Here is a 16358-nt window from a genome sequence, read left to right as displayed (position 1 = left end):
GAGAAAAGCTATGCAGACAGCAAAAGCATAAGATATTATATACCATTCAATTTGGAAATAAATTGTTAGCATACTACAAAATGTACAGTGATGAATTTAAATCTTAACAATGTAATTAGTCTGTAATTTGAAATGATTTAAACACACACACACGCACATATATATATATATATATATATATCTATAGAGAGAGAGAGATAGATATAGATATAGATATAGATATTGTGTGTGTGTTTATATATATATATATATATATATATATTTAGAGAGGTAGAGTAGTGAAAATGAGAATATGTAGGAAGTGGGTGAAAACAGAGACAGTGGAAAATAAACATAAACTGAATGACTGCATAAAAACGTAAAGATAAGCTAATAAAGGGTAGGCAAAGAACTGTTGCAGTTTAATGTCACATGGGCATTCTCAACTCAAAACACAGTGAAAACTGCTTTAGATGAATTTTCCTTAAGTTCAGCAGAGCTTGTTTCATACATTTCCTGAAAAAAAATTACTTTTTTAACATTTTGTTATTTGCCAGCTGATGTGTTTGTGGGTTCAGAATGCATTCTTCTTAAAGACTATGATGCAATGACGCTGGAAACATAGAGCGAGGGAGATGGAGTGCCTTCCCACTTTTAAAGCTGCAAGAAGTGAAGAACTCTCTCTTAGAGAAAAACATAATGTCATCCCAGGCGGACAGACACTGGATCCCCTTTGAATGACACACTTAAACAATTGTTGTTGAAAATGATAATTAGTTGCCAGCCCGGTGCCCAACCTTCCATGGAAGGCACACACACCACATGCATGCATTCACACCTAGGGCCAATTTAGAGTGTACAATCCACCTACAGTATGTCTTTGGGATGTGGGAGGAAACCAGAGCACCCAGAGGAAACCCACGCAACCACAGGGAGGACATGCAGACTCCGCACAGAAGGCACCCCAGCCGAGGATTGAACTGGAGAACCTTTTGCTGTGAAGCGACACCACTTACCGCTGCACCACTATGGCCGCCCACTAAAGGGGTCTCAGTCTATTTTTCAAAATAAATAAAGCATGTTGGAGTGCATGGTATATATTATCACAGAGAATATCATTTCTATGGAATCATCTTCCGTTCCATATAAAGCAATGTCCTCCTCTTACTTAATTCTGAAGTAATTTGGATGAATATACAGGTGTCACCAAATTCACCCCCTGGTCTAATACCCCTGTTTCTGTTGGATAGTGAAAACAAGTAAATGTTCCAGCATTTTCTTGTTCAGACTATCTCTGGGTTATTTATATGGAAAATGTAAGGGCTAAAAACTGCCAAGTAAATGTATGGCTAGGCTTCTTAAGATCCTCACAGATTAATAGTCTAGTATGTGCCTAAATAAATATACAACTGCATTATTCACAGAATAAAGGAAAAAAAAAAGAAAACAGCATGTTTTGCTGTAAAAATGGCCCAAGCAGTTCACCACTGTACTGCACTCAATAAAACTGGGTGAAGGACACTGCTTCAACTAGAAGAAAATGACCAATGAGTTTGTAACCCTCTCCAACTGTGATACTTAAACGGGGGCAAGACTTTATTACTGGATGACTTACTCATGCATAAGCCTCTCTGATACATAGTGGAGATATGCCATCATTAAAGCAGTCCCCCAAAACTCCCAAGGCATAGCGTCTGGGGAGTTTTGCCCTATATTATACATCATTCATATTAATTAAGCTTCTGAAATGGATTGCCTACAAATGAGCCTCTGCTTCTATAACTAAGCAAGGTCTTTGAACTACAGACCTGTGTGGGTTTGTTCAGGGCTATGAATCACTTCCCAGAATGACTAGAGAGATGCTTTCAAATGATCTTCTTCTTCTTCTTTTGGCTTTTTCCCGGTTAGGGGTTGCCACAGTGGATCACCTGGCCGCTCATGATTGGCAGTGGAGTTTTACGGTGTCGAGTTGCCAGCCCGGTGCCCAACCTTCCACAGAAGGCACACACATGCACACACTCACACCTAGGGCCAATTTAGGGTGTCCAATCCACCTACAGCATGTCTTTGGGATGTGGGAGGAAACCGGAGCACCCGGAGGAAACCCACGCGACACAGGGAGGACATGCAGACTCCGCACAGGAGGCACCCCAGCTGAGAATCAAACCAGAGAACCTCTTGCTGTGAGGCAGCAACGCTAACCGCTGCACCACCTTGGCCGCCCAGATGATTTCAAATGATAACAGTGCTTAACTAACATGTGATATTTTGTTGATATAAAGAAAGCATCATAACTGTTGAAAATGCTTGTTGTCTTGCTATCTTAAGAAAACTGGATTCAGATAAGGCCCACTAATGTGCTTTAAACATTAAATTTGTAACAGGTGAATGTCAAAAGGTGCTATTCTTGCAGGTGTACTTCATCTTGTTTTTGGGGCAGTTGTTATTCTCCCTTTTTGTATGCAACTATAGAGCTGGTCTCTCTTCACTAAAAGTCACCCTTTATGAAGATACTCTGATCTTCATCAACAGTGGATACAGCGCAACTGGCAGACAAAGGCCATCTCAAACAACTTAACAAAATCTGGCATTCATTTTCCCACCAAATGTTGTTCATTGACTTAAGTAAATCCAGAACCACAGAGCATAGTTCATGGATGCTTTCTGGAGATACATTTCTGTCAGTAACTGACTCTTAGAGTAAAACATTCACAGGTTTTGAATTAATTTTCCTTTGTATATGTTTTATCTTCATCATATCTTCATCTGTCAAGCAAAATTGATCAAACAAAGAGTATTATATCAATTTCATATATTTCACTGAATTACTAGATTACTCAACCTTGAATCCCTCATTGCTATAGGTAAGCATATCTAATTACCAAGAATGGAGCATACATAGTTATAACGCCAAGACTGCTATCTGATATAAAATGTCCGCAGATTGCCTCAGCAGGATTGGTACATTAATTTTCTCTCTCTTTCCCTCTCGCTACTCTGGACAGCACTAGAGGACTCACTCAGTTGTGCCATAAGACTCACTGAGCAAAAAAGGAGACAAGTTTAGATGACTTTCCCCATACATGATGGCTGCTGTTCCATTTTAGCGAGAAAATGTTGCATATTACATTCTCTGTGTTACCTGAGATAATTGATTAAAGGTAATTCACTGCTGAAAAGACCTTGAAGTATCATGCATTCAGCTGAATGACAATTTAATATGACATTTTAGTTATATAGCAAGTTCCCTGCACCTTCCTAATGCAGAACTCCATACACTTTCAAAGGTTAAATTAGAACAGGACTATGACAACTTACTTCTTGCAGAACTGATCATCCTCATTTCCTCCTTGGACAAATATCCTTAACTGTACAGCTCTTTTTAATACTGCTCAGTGCAGCTTTCAGTTAAATTCCATAATCAGTGTTCATTAACATAATGCATGTATATGTCCTGTTGTATCTATACTATATAAACTAAATAATATATCTTGTTTCAGCTATGTGAAATGACTGAGTTTGTGGTAGCCACCACAGTGCCATGTAACAAGCTAATTACACTTCATACTACCTTGACAAATTACACATTTAGCTAACCTAGCAAACATTTTAAGCACAGAACTCATTACTGAATTTATGCTTTATGAACTCGTCACTTTTCTATTATTCAGCCTCTGGTCTTTTAGCCCTTCTTTTACCTGGATAACAGATAAATAAGACTCACTAAGCAGTGGCTACTGGGTTCTCTTATTCTTCCATTGTTGAATACATCTGTATATGTTTAGCACAGATGATATAGGCTATGATGTGCTAATGAGTGTTTCCACTCTACCTGCAAGGCTATGTGACTCTGGACATGTTACTTAACCAGGCAGTTTTCAGCTGTCTAGAAAAAGAGGCACCTGTACCTAATGGGCATGCCTGGTTAACAAAAGAATAAAATAAATTAAATAATGAAGGCACACTGACAGTTTTCGCTTCTTTATTACCTTTCCATATCTGGATCACCTATTCTCATTCCTACCAAACTGGCCACTGTCACTGTCTCTCTCTTCATGATAGAAATCCAATAATTAGCTCACCAACACTTCAGATTTATATTTCATCCTTTTAGACTCCAATTTATCTGTGTGTGTGTGTGTGTGTGTGTGTGTGTGTGTGTGTGTGTGTGTGTGTGTGTGTGTGTGTGTGTGTGTGTGTGTGTGTGTGTGTGTGTGTGTTATATGAAGAAAAATGCTGAGCTTTGCCCCTGTTATGCATAAGTCCTGTGAAAACGTTTGGTATCCGCCATAATTCTCATTGCAATATTCTCATTCCCTGTATGATTTTCAACATATGTGCAGCTGACTGTATTATTGATTTGGTTATTTTGGATATCTTATGAGTAAACAGATGTGATTGTGTTAACTATTGCGCTGAGCTATCAAAGAACACACTGAAGAGGAATATTGTTTACAGTAATATTTTACCCGGAGGAAAATATCATTTTAGAAAACATTCTGTACAGAAAAAAGAATGCAACTTGCATAAATACCAATTAGACTTTATTAGATTATGTTCAGCATATACATGCTCATCATAAAAGTATTTTCTATAAATTGTTTTGTTTTCTGTTTTTTAATAAAGGTTTTGATATAGCATGATTTATTGCTCACTTGTTGATTCTGAATGCCACAGTAAGATGAATTTAGTGTTGCACACATCCATAAGCCATTTCAATGGAGTGCAGACTTCATAATAGCATCCAGATGCATCCACCAAACATTCTTGTTTAGTTTTCAACACTTAAGATTTCTAATATAAGCTCCAGAAAAAAGGCAGTTAAATATGGGCAGAACTGTTCAGTGACCACTTGATGACCTTGCAGCAAAGACGCATGTGCCATTAATCAGTCTTTGCTGAGCTGCATTAAGAAGCCATAAGTAAGAGGTATCTAATTTTTAACTGGTCATCTACAATAATATTTACAGCATCTGACCGGAGTATTGCCACATTTCAGTACATCAGATGCTGCACTCAACATTTGTGAATGATTAAGGGCAGATTTTTGTTTTCTGAAGGCCTTCTCAGAACATGTCTTGCATCACAAATGATGCTACCACCCACAATCTCCTGTACCTGTTTGGGATTAGCACCTACCACATGGTTTCTTTTGGCTAGCATTCTCGTCTAATGCCTCCAGTACCTTGGTATGTATATCCGGCCTCTGCTAAACATGTTCCTTCTGTCAATTTTTTTTATGTTAAGGAACATTTTTGAATAGTATTACATTTAGTGGATGGTGGTTGCCAAATGTTTCCTGCTATACTGAGAAGTGCATGTTTGTGTGTAGTAAATAGTGTACAATTTCATTTGATAATGAAAAGTTTTATTTTATTTTGCCTGTTCATGCTATTTCTATCCAACTGGTATTTTTCCTAACTAAAATAGTACAACCGGGAACCACACCTAATAAATCAATATGTTGTTTCATTCAAAAAAGAATATGCAGTTAAATGTTTACTACTTTGTTTCCAAACTAAAATTAGACTGGAACTAAAGTTTAAGTTAATACTAATTTTTTTTGTGAATTTGTACTAATGGAGTAGAACAGCTAGTCAATGGAAATGCAAACTACTCTGTTTACAAAAGAAAACAAGCAATAGAACTTCATTGTAAAAGTTTTCTTACAGATGGCAATACTCGGCTATCTAGGCAACTATATAAGTTAAAAGGGGGACTTTCTGCTTACATGTTTATAAAATTTAATTTTTAATAGTCAGTCTAAGTGTCATATAGAATGTTATCAGTTAATGCTATTTCCAAAGAAAGTGGTTTTACAATATTAATGCCAGCCTTACATGAAAATAACTAAAGTATTGGAACTCATTCCATGCTGTAAAGTTACTGGAAGGCTAAGACTTTTGCATATACTGTCTATATGGGCAGAATTAGAACTTTTGACCTACATCTGACAGATTACCTAACATGCTGCTAGTACAATGATATTGTCAGCACACATATTTAAGTAAAGATTTTGTATGTATACTAATAAACATACACACACACACACACACACACACACACACACACACACACACACACACACACACACACACAATTTTTGGACCCTTTCAAAACTTCTTTCTGGCACTAGTTGTTGTGCTCTACTATGCATTGATTGATAGGCACTAGAATCTTCCGTGTAAAGTAACAACAGGAAACTATTGTTATCTCTTGCCTAGCACATTCATGCATTGAGGTTGCATGCATCAAAATGTATTTTTTGGGAAGTGGGAGGAAAAATTACAAATTTCTCAACAAGAAGAAATGCTAAAAGAAAATAAACCTCATAATGTTCTGGTTATGTCTGCGTAGTCTATATGTCTGGAAAGTGGTTATTAAATTCACGTAATATCGTAACTGAAATACAATGTTCTTTTAAGGCTGACAAAACCTGCTTGACGCAACTGGAACAACAGTACAACTCTTGTGGGTCATTCTAGTATTTAAATACGTTTTAAGTTCTACTCCTTTGCCAGTTATCTATTTATTTTTTGATAATTTTAGCTTTACATCAGATTTTGAAAAATCAAAAGGTTCTTTTTCACATTAAGCATCAGCACTGACACAAAGATGTTTTAGAACACAAACATAGGTGTGAGTACAGTCAAAAAATTCAGATCTGAAGCTCAAATGTCTAATAAATTCTACTTGCACGTTTACTGTAGAATGGTTATCAGTACAAAAATGCTGAATGGTAAGCATTAATAAGCACTAATGCCTAACAGGATCATAACCAGTTTATGTTTGAGACATGGATGTCAAGAATTTCATCTAGAGCAAAGCTCAAATTGGGAATCTTGACATCTACGGTGAAAACAGACAACAAAAAAGGGTTATGACTGGAGACCCCATGATAATCCTTAATAATGCATGGATCTTAAAATTTTTTTGCATGCTAAAGTTAAAGAAAAAAGTGAAGGAACTGAAAACTGTAACATACTTATTACCACTGCCAGAGAGAGTATAGCTAACACTGTGGTGAGATGAAAGATTTAAAAGTAAATTAAACACTTCATTTGATTAAAAGAAAGACAGAATGAATTGGTTAATGTTTTAAAACCTTTCCTTTGGTTCCTGCTAGTATTCTTTAGAGGTTGTGCTTAGCCGAAGGTATAACAGTTTGTTAAGCATCTTTCTGACATCAGAAAGATACTTAACAAGCCTATCTTTTCCCTGATTTTGAAGGGTAATCATGGTGTTCCATGCACTGCAGTAGAATAATGGATCAACTTGGCTATGTTAAGGCTTGTTACTGCAGTTGGAGGCTTCCACAGACTTGAAGGTCTATTATTTTATAATGCTTGTCCTGAGGACATTATTGCACTTTGAAAACAGTGTCTGTTTTTTATTATATTTTTTATTTTAGAGATTTTGTTTTGAAAAAATAGTCCTTTCTTTGTTTATTTAGAGTGGAATATTTCACATTTTAAAGTAACGGTGAATATATATATATATATATATATATATATATATATATATATATATATGTATATACTCAACTGCAGAGTCTTGATGAATGCAATTATGTGTAAGTGTGTGTGTGTGTGTGTGTGTGTGTGTGTGTGTGTGTGTGTGTGTGTGTGCATCTGCAATACCATAGAAATGCTAGTCAATACCCAAGATTGCATTTAGTGATGACTGCCCATATCCAGTAGGGTTGTGGGCACAATCCCTGTTAAGAATTTATGGTGGCCCATCGACTTGTACAGGTTGCTCTTGAACAGTGTCATAGAGGTGTTCTGTTTCACATGAATTGATAGCCCGTTCCAAAGACGCAGCAGTTGCTGGGAGATAAATCTGTCCCTCCAGCATGTCCTGTTTAAGTTGCAGGCCATATTTAGGTCCCTGGAACAGGTATCCCTAGTCCTGCTTGATTTATGGCTATGCAGCAAGTTCATTAAGTTTGGGTTTTGGATTGCTCTGTAGACCAGTCATAAGTCTCCCCTAAGAAGTCTATACAATATGGAGTATAGTGACATGGACTTTAATCGGTCAGTGTAAGGCACATGCTGGATCTTCTTTGTTAGAAACCTCTGAGGTCTCTCTAATTGCCGCAGGTGCTTAGTATGCTACATGCCAAATGGGGTGTTATACTCAATTATGGGCCGGATAAGTGCTGAGTATAGGGGGGTTATGACATCTTTTGTGCTCGAGGTGATGCCTTTACTAATCAAGTGTGCTTTACAGAAAGCTTTCCTTACTACAGTATATTCATGGTGGTGAAAGTTAAGGTCGCAGTCAACTTGTGATCCCAGGGTTTATTATCACTTCATGGGCACTTAGGGTATTGTTATTGACTTGAAAGTGTGAGGGGGCATTGTTTATGCTGAAGAGAATGATGATACATTTCTCTGCATTCAGTTTGAGACCATAACTAATACAGCAGTTGTTTGTCTGTGTGGGACCCTCTTGGAGTATACTGGCTTTACCTGGGGATTCAATGATTACATCTAGTTTGCAGTCGTGTGCAATCTTGGTCAGCCACAACTCCTTAGTTTTGACCTGAACGTCTGAGAAGTATATACCAAACAGTAGGGGGTCCAGCAGTGGCCCCTGTGGCACCCCACTGATAACAGGTCTGCTGGTTGATGTGTAGTCGCTCACTTCGATAGTGTGTGTCGGTTTGTTAGTCAATTGGCAACTCTTCTTACAATGAAGGAGTTTGCATTCAGTTTGCCAAGTGTATCAGTAATGCCTGAATGTGGGATTGCGTAGAAAGCCTTTACCAAATCGAGGTATGCTGTGTGCACGGATTTGCCCTCATCAATGGCCTTAGTCACATTTTCAAAGAAATACACCAGATTAAACAGGCAGGCTCTGCTTTTCAAAGCCAAATTAGGTAGGATCCAGATATGTTCCGTGGCCTTACAGATGAGGCTGGTCAGGCTTATGGGTCTGTAATTCCCTGGGTTTGTTGCTAGGCCACCTTTGTGGAGGGGAATAACTGTTGCTGTTCTCCATTCCACAGGAACAAAGCCTGTGGTTAGGCTATGATTGAAAAGGGTACTTAGTGGTGATGGTACTTCATGTTTTAGTCTGTTTAGAAGGCAGCCTGGGATGTTGTCTGTTCCCACAGAAGCTGTGTTTTTTGCCTTGGACAAGACTTTGAGGACCTGCTCTTCAGATATGTAGGATGGGGTGGGAGTTTGGGGGTAGGTTTGTTGTAAGTTTGGAGGGGATAAGAGATTGAAATTTTTGCAAAATCCATCTATTAGCAGGTTTGCTCTCTCTGTGGGTCAGTGTGTGTGATACCATTGGTCACTAGTTCTGCACATGCTTGGGTCCTACCCTTTAGGCTACATGTGTAGCTGTAAAAGGCTTATGGTTATCATTGGCTGTACTTGCTAAGTTTCTCTCAAAGAATCGCTTGGAGGATTTGACAAGTTGTCTTATTTGCCTGTTGAGGCTGAGGAGGTTGATTTTCCATTGTTGGGGCATTGCCTTTGTTTTTTGGACAACAACTTTGCATTTATTGTAAAGTTTGTTTATGGGGGATGTCCACCTTGGCAGCTTGCTTTTACTTGGTGCTCTGCCTTTGATTCTATCTGTTATGGCTGAGTTTATACACTTATACAAGTGACTGTACAGGGCTTTAGTGTAAGCTTTGGCACAGTTACCATGTCCAGCTTGGGGTGGGGCTTGGAATGCATTTATACATTCACCTAGGAAGGTACAGTTTGCCTTATTGAAGTTTTTTTAGTCTGATTTTACCCTTTGTGAGCAGTGGTGTTAGTGCCAGCTCAAAGGTGACTGATATGTGGTCAGTTTTAACTAATGAGGGTCCAACAGTTGTGGCAGTGCATCTGTTCTGACATGTTGGTGAGGACCAAATCTGGAATGTTTCTTTCCCTTGCTGGGGTATAGACAATGTGTTCCAGGGCATTTGAATTAACAAAGTCAAGGAACTTTTGCGCTAGCAATTTAGGGCTAGTGTAGGTTTTTCAGTTGATAGTGGGATAATTGAAATCCCACATAACCAATATGTGTTCCGTAAAATTTGGATGGTCTCCAGATTGGTCAAGTCGGCTTCATGGGTGTTGTGACCCATGGAGGGGATCTATAACTGGTTATGACTTGAATGGGGGGTCTTACCCACTGTAACCTGGACCTGGAGTAACTCCATGGAGTTGTCCAGTCTAACTAGACAGGAGGTGAATTTATCTCTAATATAGATTGAAACACTGCCTCCTTTGGTTTTCACATTCATTTTGTGGTCTAAAGATGTGGAAGGTATTGTAGCCTTGCAAGGTTGGGGTGCTCTCTGAGGCCTTGGACCAGGTTTCTGTGACTGCACAGACATCTACATCTTCTAGTGATAGAAGTGCTTCCAGGGAGTGCAGTTTTTGGTTTAAGCTCCTAGCATTTAGCAGCATGACCCTTATTTTGTTCTGACTGGTTAATTTCACATCAGTAATGTTGTTTTCAAGACTTTGCCTAAAAGAGGCACTATGGGGGAGGCAAGAGCCTTTGCCAGCAGCCAAAAGCCTAGAGGTGTCAGGTGCAAACTGTCTCTGGCAAAGCAGCGAGGTTTGTCAACCATGGCTTCCCAGACTGAGAGGAACTGGATCCCCATTGAATGACACCAAAAACTGAGCAAATTATTGAAATCAATGATTCTTTGTTTATACTGCGGCATCATTCTAGGTGAGGGTAGTATGCTGCTCCAGGCTAGGAACATACCTGCCTGGGACACATACTCAGAGACCTCAACCATGTCTCTCTTCATATAACCCATTGAGATACATCTCAGGTCATTCACACCAATATGAACTATGACAGAGTCATAACAGTACTCGTTGCTGAGAGACCTGAGTGCATGTGTGATCTTTTGCATTCTGGCACAGAAATAAGATACGAAAAAGAGAAAAGGGGGTTATACATGCACTGCATGGCAACACTGAAACTACCAGTTAATGACCTTTGTTTAACTTTAAATGTATCCTAGTTTGACACCTGTCAAAAGAGTTGTCACACTGTACATGGTGAAATGTGCTTAGCCTGAGTTGTGTGTTATCTTTCTTTCTGTACCAAGTAGGTGCTCCTCTGTTAACCTTTAAAGAGAGTGTGTTTTCATATATTTACCTCATGTCATTCCTAACATCTTCCTTTTCTATTCCCCAGGTTATCATATATTAACCTCATGTCATTTATAACATCTTCCTGTACTGTAGAGCATAAAGAATCTTAAACCATCAATGTAAATAAATGTAAAGAACTGTTAAAAGATGTACCTGTAAAGAAATGTAAAGAATTGTTAAAAGATATACCTGTATTTTTAGAATCAGTCATGTAAAATTACTATTATGGGTGTTCGTTGGAGCTTTTCTCCCCAGGCCTCTGCTGAAAATAGACATATATCCAGTAGGACCAGCCCAGTCAACAAATGTAAAATAAAATAAATAAAAATAAAATTATCTGTTTTAGTATTAAAATTTAGTATGCAATACAAACTCCTACAGCTGCATCTGTTCACTCCAGTACAGTGCTGGATATTGTTTTTGGCAGTTGCCATACTGGGTGATTTGGGTCCTATAGTTTAATAAGATACTACATGATTTGACTGTGTAAAGTCTTTATTGTCCATTCCTGTTGACCATACTTATCAAATGTTCAATCCAAGAATCCTATGTACCCTTCCTCTGGAAGAAAGCATTCATCATTCCCATCCACAAAGGAGGCAACAATGCTGAAATCTCCAACTTCTGTCCTATAGCCATCCTGTCCCCTATCTCAAAAGTCCTTAAAAATGCATATAATTGCAACTCCTTCCCTAACTCCTAGATGATCAACTTCTTTCTCCAACTCAACATGGATTTGGACCTGGACATAGTACTACCTCTGCCCTTCTCTCCTTCCTTGAAATCATCAACCATGCCCGAGGCTCTGGCAACATTGTATCTACCCTTCTCCTAGACTTATCAAAGGCCTTCAATACTGTTTCCCACAACCTTCTCTTGTCCAAACTCTCTCTTCTCAATCTCTCCTCTTCCTCTATTAACTGGTTTTCCAGTTACCTTTGTAAAAGACAGCAAGCCATCAAGTGGAACAATAGTACCTCTTCCTTCCTTCACACTCCAACAGGAGTTCCATAAGGCTCAGTACTGGGTCCCTTACTTAATTGTGATCAGTGCATTCCTAATACCAAACTTGTCAAATACGGGGATGATTCCACCATAATTTGCTATGGTCAATCTCTCCTCAAACTCATGCAACTAACACAAGATGCCTTCTCTTGTACCTAGTCTTGGATGCTGAATAATCACCTTGCTCTCAATGCATCCAAAACCAAAATCCTGATCTTGTATGCCCTGCTGCTATACCTCCACAAGTTGGAAAAATACACTTGAAAATATATTGTAAATATTTGATTATGTTTTATAATTTTCATTTGTTGGATTGTAAGAATTGTATGTTTAAATGCTATGCTTTATCTGTACTTCTGTATTACCATGTAACCTATAATTTTGATCATGTGTGTTGTCTTTCTGGAGCTTTTCTCCCCAGGACTCCATTGAAAACAGGTTCTTCTTGGCCCAAGGGACCATCATGGCAAACCAACTGCAAATAAATAAATAAAATAAAATCTTCACCCCATCTAAAAACACCTGTATCGATAAAAAATCCTTCTTCATTGTCAGTCAGAATAATATTCCCATTGAAATAGTCTTCCATACAAATCTTTTAGGTGTTATCACTGATGAACTTTTAAAGTTTGACATTCATATAGAAACTAGTATTAAGAAAACACACCAAAAGCTCGGAATGCTGTATCGTCACAGCCGTTATCTCACTCCCTCATCCAAACATATACTGTCGATTTACTACCTCATCCCCTCTCTCTTGTATGGAGCCCCTCTCCTCACCAACCTTCAATCCTCCCTAAAATCAAAACTGTCAGCCTGCTACAATAAAATCTCTAAGTTTGCTACTGGGACCAAATCCTCCTCCCACCAATGTGATGCACTCCACTCCTTGAACTGGCTGGTAGTCCCCCACTGTATCTCTTACATTCAACTGTTAACTGCTCACAAACCCATTTTCAAACACTCTAACTGCCTTTCCCTCTCTAACTGCCTTTCCCTCTCTTCCATACTCACTTTGCATCATCCTGACAGACTACTAAGGTCCAGTAACCAGAACCTCCTCGAAGTGTACAAACCCTTACGTGCAATTGGGCAATTTCTTCTGTCTTTCTCCCTCACTTGCCTATGGGATTCACTTCCCCAACATTCAAATCACCCAATACCACTCCACCTTCAAGACCATGCTCCATTCCCATCTCTCTTCTCATTGGGAATCCTCATGCTGTCATGCCACTTGACTCTGTCTATATCATTTCTGCTCCCCCATCCTTTTTTTTCTCCTTTCTCATAACTCACCCTAGTGACTCCCTTCATTTCATTTCCACTCCCTCTCCCTTTTTCCTTTCTCATAACTCACCCTAGTGACTCCCTTCATTTCATTTCCACTCCCTCTCCTTTTTCCTTTCTCATAACTCACCCTAGTGACTCCCTTCATTTCATTTCCACTCCCTCTCCCTTTTTCCTTTCTCATAACTCACCCTAGTGACTCCCTTCATGTCATTTCCACTCCCTCTCCCTTTTTCTTTCTCATAACTCACCCTAGTGACTCCCTTCATTTCATTTCCACTCCCTCTCCCATTTTCCTTTCTCATAACTCACCCTAGTGACTCCCTTCATGTAATTTCCACTCTCTTTCCCTTTTTTCCTTTCTCATAACTCACCCTAGTGACTCCCTTCATTTCATTTCCACTCCCCCTCCCTTTTTCCTTTCTCATAACTGACCCTAGTGACTCCCTTCATGTCATTTCCACTCCCTCTCCCTTTTTCCTTTCTCATAACTCACCCTAGTGTCTCCCTTCATTTCATTTCCACTCCCTCTCCCATTTTCCTTTCTCATAACTCACCCTAGTGACTCCCTTCATGTCATTTCCACTCTCTTTCCCTTTTTCCTTTCTCATAACTCACCCTAGTGACTCCCTTCATTTCATTTCCACTCCCTCTCCCATTTTCCTTTCTCATAACTCACCCTAGTGACTCCCTTCATTTCATTTCCACTCTCTTTCCCTTTTTCCTTTCTCATAACTCACCCTAGTGACTCCCTTCATTTCATTTCCACTCCCTCTCCTTTTTCTTTCTCATAACTCACCCTAGTGACTCCCTTCATTTAATTTCCACTCCCTGTCCCTTTTTCCTTTCTCATAACTCACCCTAGTGACTCCCTTCATTTAATTTCCACTTCCTCTCCCTTTTTCCTTTCTCATAACTCAGCCTAGTGACTCCCTTCATTTCATTTCCACTCCCTCTCCCTTTTTCCTTTCTCATAACTCACCCTAGTGACTCCCTTCATTTCATTTCCACTCTCTCTCCCTTTTCCTTTCTCATAACTCATCCTAGTGACTGCCTTAATTTATTTTCCACTACCTCTTCCTTTTTCCTTTCTCATAACTAAGCCTAGTGACTCCCTTAATTTCATTTCCACTCTCTCACCTTTTTCCTTTCTCATAACTCACCCTAGTGACTCCCTTCATTTCATTTCCACTCCCTCTCCCTTTTTCCTTTCTCATAACTCACCCTAGTGACTCCCTTCATTTCATTTCCATTCTCTCTCCCTTTTTGCCTTTCTCATAACTCACCCTAGTGACTCCCTTCATTTCATTTCCACTCTCTCACCCTTTTTTCCTTTCTCATAACTCACCCTAGTGACTCCCTTCATTTCATTTCCATTCTCTCTCCCTTTTTGCCTTTCTCATAACTCACCCTAGTGAGTCCCTTCATTTCATTTCCACTCTCTCCCTTTTTCCTTTCTCATAACTCACCCTAGTGACTCCCTTCATTTCATTTCCACTCTCTCCCTTTTTCCTTTCTCATAACTCACCCTAGTGACTCCCTTCATTTCATTTCCACTCTCTCCCTTTTTCCTTTCTCATAACTCACCCTAGTGACTCCCTTCATTTCATTTCCACTCTCTCTCCCTTTTTCCTTTCTCATAACTCACCCTAGTGACTCCCTTCATTTCATTTCCACTCCCTCTCCCTTTTTCCTTTCTCATAACTCACCTTAGTGACTCCCTTCATTTCATTTCCACTCTCTCTCCCTTTTTCCTTTCTCATAACTCACCCTATTCACCTCTCACTGTTCTACTCTCCTCCTCTAATACTTCTTATCTCTCGCCCCATGAAACTTTGAGTGCATAAGTGCCTGCACTCCAGATTATACTTATGTACTCCAAAATACTTATGTTTTAATTTTATTCAATGCTTTGTTACAACACTTTGCTCAAATGTTATTATTCTGACTTCTATATTACTGTGTTTTAGTAGTTTTGAAAATTGTATTGTATTTGCTGATATTAGCTTTGTAATAATTGTATAAGGAGCTTTTCTCTCCAGGCCTCCATTGAAAATGGGCTCATTTTGGCCCAATGGACTTTCCTGGCTAACAAACTGAAAATAAAATAAAATAAATAAATAATGTCTGTTTTCAAAACTTTTTATGAAATGTGGTCAGAGCAACCTGAAAAATGTATATAACTGATAGAATTTAGGTTTGAACTGTGTACATTTCAGAAGAGTAATTATGACAAATGACTCAAAATCCTGTATCACAATTTGAGACTTGCAAGTGTAAGCCCTAAAATGGCAAAAAAGGGTCAAAAGCACAGGAAAGCAGTGAATGCTTAAAATCATTTTTCTCCTTTAAAGTTATTTTTTGCAGAGGTCATGTCCCCTGAGGCCCCAAATGTTGGAGGGTGGCAAGCTCACACATCCCCCAACTCTGAGCTCTCCATATCGCAGTGCAAAGGGACTATTATGAGGAACAGCAATTTCAGACTTAGAATATGTACATCTGCATTTTCAGCCATTCAGTCTCAATGTTCTGGAACTGACATTAACAAGTCCCAGCATTTCAGTCAGTTACTAATTTGGAGTCTGTAATGAATATTGCATCTTGCTTAGTACTAATCATCTAAATAACAAATAATTGGCAAGTTATATAGTCACACATAAAAACATCACCAAATACTAATCAAGCTTTTTCCTCTGTACCCCCTGATCTGTTGAAGAAGCTCTGCCCTACACCCATAACCTCTATATATACTACCTCCAAGCTTGCGCAAACACACTTAAAACATTAATAAAAATAATCACCTTCTCCCACTTCTCTGAGTAAAGATGCTATATGTGTGACATATTGGCAAATTGATAATGCAAGCAAAGAACATAATAGTTGTGATGTTTTAAATTCTGTCTAAACATCTCTTAAGTTGTCTGCTTATCTATGTAACTGTTTTGTGTGTATGTGTGTAGACCC

This window comes from Protopterus annectens, chromosome 4.part1 (genome assembly GCF_019279795.1).
Source record: "Protopterus annectens isolate FY-2018-M chromosome 4.part1, PAN1.0, whole genome shotgun sequence".
In the NCBI taxonomy this organism is placed as follows: Eukaryota; Metazoa; Chordata; order Ceratodontiformes; family Protopteridae; genus Protopterus; species Protopterus annectens.
Note: the sequence above shows the minus strand (reverse complement) of the source record.